An 8,761-nucleotide genomic window follows, 5' to 3' on the forward strand; every position below is an offset into this window, starting at 1 on the left:
CCCCTGTTTTAGTGCAAACCATGAGGACTTCGACTGTAAACTTTTAGACTTCTTTCGAAGGAACCCGAGATAGATATTCTGTTTTACATTCAGTGAATCCTGATGTATGCTATGCCATTCGCGAAATAGTAATCATTAGGCTTTCACCATTTCCACTGCAAACTTAAGACTTAATTCCGAGGGTTTCCTAGAATTCATAGTAAAGAACCGAGAAGTCTCGGGGCACTGTTTGTGCGTGTAGTGGGGAATTAGCTCAAATGGTAGAGCGCTCGCTTAGCATGCGAGAGGTAGCGGGATCGATGCCCGCATTCTCCAAGCTTTTAACATCTTACTTACTATAGGATCAATATAGTGTATTTTATTTGCATTTAGATGAGCCTCAACTAAACATCCCCGCGATTTATTCCGTAGAATCCATTATGTTATATTGTAAATGTACTCTTAGATGCACACGTTACATTATTTATTAATGTTAAATCAATGTAACAGTGACAATTCTAATCTCAAATTTGAACAAAACCTGATTTAAATTCTGAATCAATTTAACGTTCTGCACCAAGGGTTCCCACAAGTGCGATTTTTTTAAATTAATAATTGCGTCTGTAGTCCATTGTCTTTCAAAAGCGCAACAATTTCACCACCAGAGGTCGCTAATAGGGCACATTAACTGACAAACAATGGGATCTGTTACTCTACGTCGTTTTCACAGAAACCAGTAGCGCTTGGTGAAAAATATTTTAGGCAGAGTTGGAAAGTTAAGGTGCAGAAAGTACAAATCCAGACCAAGGTTTTGTTTCAACCAACCAGTTGCGTACTCTGTAACTGTGACTCTTTATACTCATTAGCTTGGTTGAAACAAAATCTTGGTTTGGATTTGTACCTTCCGGACCTAAACTTTGCACCTCTGATTTTAGGTGGGGATACTTGTGCCATATTCAGCCAGTTTCAGTGACCATCCCAATTCAGTTTAACAGAACCTGCATGATACCAGTGCATTGTCAAATAATTATTACAACCCCAAATCAGAAAAAGTTGGGATAGGGTGGAAAATGTGAATAAAAAAATAAAGCAGTAATTCACAAATGTCCCTTAACTTTTATTTCATTGCAAACAGTATGAACACAAGATAATTCATGTTTTTTTGGTCAACATCATTTGATTTGTAAATAAACATTCTTGCCATTCAGGCTTGCAACACATTCCAAAAAAGGTTGGGATGGGGGCAATTCAGGGGTAGTAATGAGGCATAATAACTAAATAATGATGTGATGTGAAACTGGTGATGTTAACAGGTGATTGCAATCATGATTCGGTACAATAGCAGCATCGAGGAAAGGCCTACTCCTTCAGGAGCAAAGATGGGCTGAGGATCGCCAGTTTGCCATCAAGTGCGGGCAAAAATCTTTGAAATGATGAAGAAAAACGTTTCTCAAAGAAAGATAGGAAGAGATTTGGGCATTCCTCCCTCTACAGTGCATAACATAGTGAAAAGAATCAGGGAATCTGGAGAAATCACCGAGCGCAAAGGCCAAGGACGCAAGCCTAAACTGAATGGCCGTGATCTCCGAGCCCTCAGACGGCACTGCATTAAAAACCGTCATTCATCAATAAATGATATAACTGCGTGGGCTCAGGACTACTTCAGGAAGTCACTTTCAAGCACTACAGTACGTAGCTACATTAGGAAATGCCAGCTAAAACTGTACTGTGCCAAAAGGAAGCCCTACATAAAGTGTCCAGAAGTGCCGTCGACTTCTCTGGGCTCGGAGGCATCTGGGTTGGTCCATTGTGCAGTGGAAACGTGTATTGTGGTCAGACGAATCGGTTTTTCACATCTTTTTTGGAAGAAATGGACGCCGTGTGCTGCAAAGAGGAAAAGGACCATCCAGACTGTTACCAGATACAAGTCCAAAAGACAGGGTCTGTCAGGGTATGGGGTTGTGTCAGTGCCTTCAGCAAAGGTAACTTGCACTTCTGCGATGGCACCATCAATGCTGAGAAGTATATCTCAGTTTTGGAGGAACAAATGCTGCCTTGAAGACGACGTCTTTTACAGGGACGCCCATGCTAATTTCAGCAAGACAATGCCAAACCACATACTGCGTGCATAACAAAGGCATGGCTGCGTAAGAAGAGGGTGCAGATGCTTGACTGGCCTGCCTGCAGCCCTGATTTGTCTCCTATAGAGAATGTTTGGCGCATTTTGAAATGAAAAATGCATCAACGAAGACCCCGTACTGTCGCGCACCTAAAACGTTGTTTGCAGGAAGAATGGGACAAACTAACACCTGCAACACTTAGTCACTTGATTTCTTCAATGCCTAAACATCTTTTAAGTGTTGTTAAAAGACAGGGGAACTGTACAAAATGGTAAATGCTGTACTGTCCCAACTTTTTTTGGAATGTTTTGCAGGCCTGAATGGCAAGAATGGATGTTTATTTACAAATCAAATGATGTTGACCAAAACAAACATGAATTATCTTGTGTTCATACTGTCTGCAATGAAATAAAAGTTAAGGGACATTTGTGAATTACTGCTTTATTTTTTTATTCACGTTTTCCACCCTGTCCCAACTTTTTCTGATTTGGGGTTGTATTTAATTGGCATTAAAATCATATAACTCAAATTATTAGTACATAATTAATACATCTCGTGCCCATTGCTTCCGGGACAGGCTCCGGACCACCCGCGACCCAGTAGGATAAGCGGTTTGGAAAATGGATGGATGGATGGATGGATAATTAATACATAATGGGGCTGACAAATGTTCTAAATCTTTAGATATCCGACCTGGAAACATATAGTAAAGGCAATTCTTATCCTTCCAAGTTTGACATACCAGCCACCTTGTGTGACAGAGGCAACATTAACTGCGCAACAGCAGCGAACTTGGGACACAGTATAGTCTGTCAGCGTCATGGACATCTAAACAGAAAAGCAAAAAGAAACAAGCGAAACAGTCCTTTTAGCTAAATGAAAGCCACACATCCAGGGATAAAATAAATCGACCAGCAATTTACCTTGAGTCACTTTCATTTGCCTCAGTGTTACCCACAATATTTGAAAAATCAGGTAATTAACGATATGCTCAATAACGGAGAGCAGGCGGCTCACAGCCATTTTGCTTTCAAGGTGTGGGGCTCACATCTAATAACATCTGTCCTCTCTTTTTATTGTTTCCTTAATTTAATTTCTTTTCTTTTGCTTTTATACAATGTTTTATATGACGCTATTTCATATCATTATATGCAGTGTACTGAATAAAAGACCGGTCTTGCTGACTTGCCTTGCAAGAACGAACTTGAGGAGCATTGAATCATGGGAGTGGTCTCATTTGCCAAGGGTGCAACCAATTTATCCTTGACATTTTGGGTGGGGCAACAATGAGATCCGGGGATTTTTACCGCATTCGTACCATCTGTTCTTCAGTACAGGGGGTCCTCGGGTTACGACACAGTTCCGTTCCTACGACAGTGACCTAAACCGAATAATGGTGTAAGTCGAAACACACCCTTATTCTGATCTCTTTACAATGTCTAATTTCACGTCCATCATGATGCCTTTCCTGCTTTTAACAGTCCAAAATGGCGTAGGTAAGCGTAATGAGGGACGCCAACTCCCTCACTTATACGCCGGGTTACTGCATATTCTTCCGCCCACATAGTCCGTAAGTACAATGCTAAACCGAAAAACTGATTTCTCTTTTTTTTTAAAAAAACTTTTTATGGGAGTGAATGTCGTAAACTCGAAACGTCGAATGTCGAGGCGTCGTAACCAAGGACCCCGGGTATTGGAACTGGTCTTCAGCAATGGATGATGATGATAATGATGAAAAATGGTTAGACGAGAACATAAGTACAGTCAAATATCGAGGGTGAATCTCAATACTGTACCAAGAACGCAAAGACCATACTTGTGATCTTACTAACTTGCCTTCGAAGAATGAACTTGGGGTACAATGAATCATGGGACTGATCTCGTTTGGTGAGCATGCAACCAACATCCATCCATCCATTTTCCAAACCGCTTATCCTACTGGGTCGCGGGGGGTCCAGAGCCTATCAGCCCAGCTGATTCACATATATGAAATCTGAGCCCATGGAAGCCCAAGCCCCTCTGGGCCAGCTCTGCGTCTGCTATATGTGGACAGTGCTGGCGTTCGGCTCAGGCCTGTGCTCATATAGAACGTCATCACTGTAGTTCACTGCTTCCACTTGCCTTTCATTGTAAGATCCTGAGATAGTGCAGGGGGGGGTTAACCCCTTAGAGACTCTCCATCCATCCATTTTCCAAACCGCTTATCCTACTGGGTCGCGGGGGGTCCGGAGCCTATCCCAGAACCTATGGGCACGAGGCAGGGAACAACCAAGGATGGGGGGCCAGCCCATCGCAGGGCACACTCACACACCATTCACTCACACATGCAGACCTACCGGCAATTTTAGCAACTCCAATTAGCCTCAGCATGTTTTTAGACTGTGGGGGGAAACCGGAGTACCCGGAGGAAACCCCACAATGACATGGGAAGAACATGCAAACTCCACACACATGTGACCCAGGCAAAGACTTGAACCCGGGAAGGTGTGAGGCAACAGTGCTAATCACTGCACCACCATGCCGCCCCCTTGCAACCAACATATTCTTGATATCTGGAGTGGAGCAAGACCAATATCTGGGGGATTTTTACTGTCTTTTTCTACTTGTGTTCTTAGCATTGGAACTGGTTTTTGCTAGTGGAATATGATGTAAAACAAGTATACAAGTACGGTCACATACACATGTGGAGAGTCTCCCATGGCTGCACCAAGATGGCGGTCCAAAGCAATTACACAATACTATTGCAACCCTATCAATGCGTTCCTAGTGGTCAGGCGCCCCCAGCAAATACCAGGGGTGTTTCTCAATACCATACTTGTGGCCTTGGCAAGATCAGTCTTTCTAACTTGCCTTCCAAGAACAAACTTGGAGCGCAATGAATCATAGGATTGGTCTCATTCAGCTAGGATGCAACAATGTATCCTTCATATCTGGGATGGGGCAAGAACAACATCAGGGGATTTTTACCATCCTCTGTACTTCTGTTCTTGAGTATTGGAACTGGTCTTCAGCAATGAAAGATAAGTCCACTAGGCATAAGTGCAGCTTGGCTAAGCTCCCAATGATCGTCCACTGACATGTACAAGTTAACAGTGGAGCAAGAACTATACAGTTTATGATTTGATACTGCATTGATCTTCCAGCTGTATTTAAATTATGTTCCCCAATTCTGTTTTACAGTAAGTCTTACTGTTAACACACCCCATATTTTATCAAATTACTAACTAACTTAATGTTTCAGCCTTGATCAAGTAATTAGCCTTCATTGCCATTTTCCATAGTTTCGAAACACTGCATTGTATAGTTCATAAGTGAAAATAGGTCTCTTAAAATAACTGTTACATTGCACTAGGACCATTGTTAGCTGGACCCATAGATAGCAGAAACATTGTGTTTGTCTCTCACATCACCACACAGCGACCTCTACTGGCAGCTGGGTAACTGCATGGCTGTGGGTGGGACTGAGGGAATAACGCTCTTTTCCTAGTGTGTCTCATCACTCAGAGAAGACTGTAGAGTAAAAAAAGTAGCGGCTAGTTGAGAACACAAGCAGTGGAGATTTTAACTGGTTTTCATCCATCTCAAACTGCCGTGGGTATAATTTCATCTATGATTAAATTAATCCAACATGACAAACGAAACTGACAAAATACATTTTTTTAAAAAGTTGAGATAGTTAATTCATGGATTCTTGTTACATCAAAGCTGATGTGAGCACAAATTATCCTCTGCTCTCATTTGAAAAGGAAAGATTTTTCATTTTATGTTTACATGAGTAGACAAGTCAGACTTAAGTTAACCCTATGGATGGAGCATTTCTAGTGTTGTATTTTTATTATTAGATTTACATTTTTATAATTTTATTTCTCCTCTAGACCTCAAAGTTTTGCAACATCTGGGATTTTAGCCAGAATACCCTAATCTTCTGGTAACCTAGTTATATTTAATCTTTTGTACTTCTGATGATGATGATAATGATGATGATGATGATGATGATGATGATGATGATGATGGTGGTGGTGGTTTTGGATGTACCACTTATATCACCATTAAATATTTTTCATTCTAACTTATTTCTAACTATTATATGTACAGTATGTGTGTCACTGACCAACACTGTTCATGTACAGTCCTACAGCCTGTAACGTACAATGATGTCTGCTTGTTGACTTGTTTTGGTTGAGTACTAATAGTGTAAAACAAACATCAGAAAAAATGCAGTTAACACTGCCCATAAAATACGTTGAATCAGGCAACTAATGGTGTATTTTCAAGAGCATTGGAACACGAACTATGAGCCAACATGGCGCACACCGGCCTTATTTATGAATAGCTTTTAGTTTGATCAAGCCCTTGGGTCCCCGTGGGACTGCATTGTAAAACCATACAGCTGTGGTAGGAAGTAGAAAAGGTAACAGTTGGTTCTTCATGCCTATAGCGATGTGCGTTTCTATCCTGCGTTTAATGGAAAAACCCCTCTGTACACATATACTCACATAAGATGCTGAAGGCCATATAATAATTAAATTTTAATGTATAATAATAGTAATATATATGTTATCCGCATTAAGTCATCTGTAGGATACATGTAAAGGATGCATGTGATATGATAATTGTCGTTACAGATAATCCCAAAAGTCATGGACAGTTTCTCTTTTGTAGCGCAGTTTATTCTGATTAAAACAAGGACAAACACTGCAAGCTGCCATTGTTTCCCGAGTGCCTGGGATGTCTGCCACCTGCACTCTGTCACCATTATTATATCCTACCTACATTAATATTGCGCTGGGGGCAGCTTTGGAATTCTCACAGCACATGGTCAATCACAAAAAAGCACAACAATAAAGCAAAATAGCCACTAGCAGCCTTTGTTAAGGCCATTGTTTTATGCCCATAATGCTAAAAAAAGTAATTTTTCATGTAAGTAAGTGCATCTTTTTTTAATTTGGGGAATTAATAACCGAAGGCTATCCTTTGGGATCTCTGCTATAGTAATAACAGAGGGTTATGTAACACTGATGTGACACTGTACAGAATCCAGTCAGAATGACTCTAGTATCAATAGGCTCATTAATATCTCTCCCTGTCCCCCACTGACCCCCACCCTCTATTTTTCCATAACCTCTTTTTCCGCTGAAGGGTAGCCGTCAGCTAATATTGAATAAGTGGTTGTGGAAGATGGATGGATGGATGGATGGATGGATGGATGGATGGATGACGGTCTAATCGATGGATGATTCACACTATGCACAAACGTAGACGGGCGCCCTTTAAAACTGGTACTTTCAAATCTTTTCTATCTTGATTTTGTAGGAATTGTTTATATTGTTCATTAAATTCTGTTGTTTGGTTAAAAAAAGGATTATAAATTTGATAAATCATATAAAATTATTCATTTTCAGATGTTCTTGCATGTATTTATCATGGACTATGTAAGTTAGAAAGAAACATACACTTGTTAGGAGATCACATTCAAACACAGATCTCCACTGTTATCCAGTCTTTGTATTATTGAGGTAGCTACCTGTGAAGATTGGGTATTTCCCCAGCAGAGAATGCTGCCATGTTTACCAGTCCTGAATTTTGCATGTGATATGTCCCACAGTATCCAGGGACCCTAATGTACATTGTCCTCAGCTTTGTAATCCATTTGAAATTGTGGAGTCTGGTCATGTCTGATTAGACAAAAGGGAGGGAAAGTGGAGGGAAGGGGGTCAAGCATCTCCAATGTCCCAGCAGATTCACATATATGAAATCTGAGCCCATGGAAGCCCAAGCCCCTCTGGGCCAGCTCTGCGTCTGCTATATGTGGACAGTGCTGGCGTTCGGCTCAGGCCTGTGCTCATATAGAACGTCATCACTGTAGTTCACTGCTTCCACTTGCCTTTCATTGTAAGATCCTGAGATAGTGCAGGGGGGGGTTAACCCCTTAGAGACTCTCCATCCATCCATTTTCCAAACCGCTTATCCTACTGGGTCGCAGGGGGTCCGGAGCCTATCCCAGAACCTATGGGCACGAGGCAGGGAACAACCAAGGATGGGGGGCCAGCCCATCGCAGGGCACACTCACACACCATTCACTCACACATGCATTCCTACGGGCAATTTAGCAAGTCCAATTAGCCTCACCATGTTTTTGGACTGTGGGGGGAAACCGGAGTACCTGGAGGAAAGCCCACGACGACATGGGGAGAACATGCAAACTCCACACACATGTGACCCAGGCAGAGACTCAAACCCGGGTCCCAGAGGTATGAGGCAACAGTGCTGATCACTGCACCACCATGCTGCCCTTCCTTTAATGACTATTCCTTCTGAAAATCTCATCACATTAGCTAACCCAACCTTATTTTCCAAGGTCCTACATAGCATGCATCAGGGTTCCCCAATTCCGGATCCTGGAGGGCTAGTCTGCAATACAGTTTGAAGATTTTGCTGCTCAAACACACCTTATTCAGCTGACCAGCTAATTGCCAGGTTTAGTAGGTGTGGAGCAGGGAAATCTGTAAACTGTGTTGCAGTCTGGCCCTCCAGGACCAGAACTGGAAAGGCCCTCTAGAACCGGAAGTTGGATGCAAAGAATTGTCCAAAATGTCTTGATATGCATACCAAGACATGCTAGACAATTCTTTGTGGGAACAGTTTAAGGAAGGGCCTTTTCT

General features: G+C 41.9%; 1 non-coding gene across 1 annotated transcript; it reads left to right on the top strand.

The window, feature by feature from the left end:
• Window positions 1-242: 242 nt before the first annotated feature.
• On the top strand, window positions 243-315 carry trnaa-agc (transfer RNA alanine (anticodon AGC)). The gene has a single exon. It is a non-coding gene; the product is annotated as a tRNA-Ala (tRNA).
• The last annotated feature ends 8,446 nt before the right edge of the window (window positions 316-8,761 follow it).

The sequence above is a fragment of the Brienomyrus brachyistius genome, chromosome 19 (assembly GCF_023856365.1).
Source record: "Brienomyrus brachyistius isolate T26 chromosome 19, BBRACH_0.4, whole genome shotgun sequence".
Classification (NCBI taxonomy): domain Eukaryota; kingdom Metazoa; phylum Chordata; class Actinopteri; order Osteoglossiformes; family Mormyridae; genus Brienomyrus; species Brienomyrus brachyistius.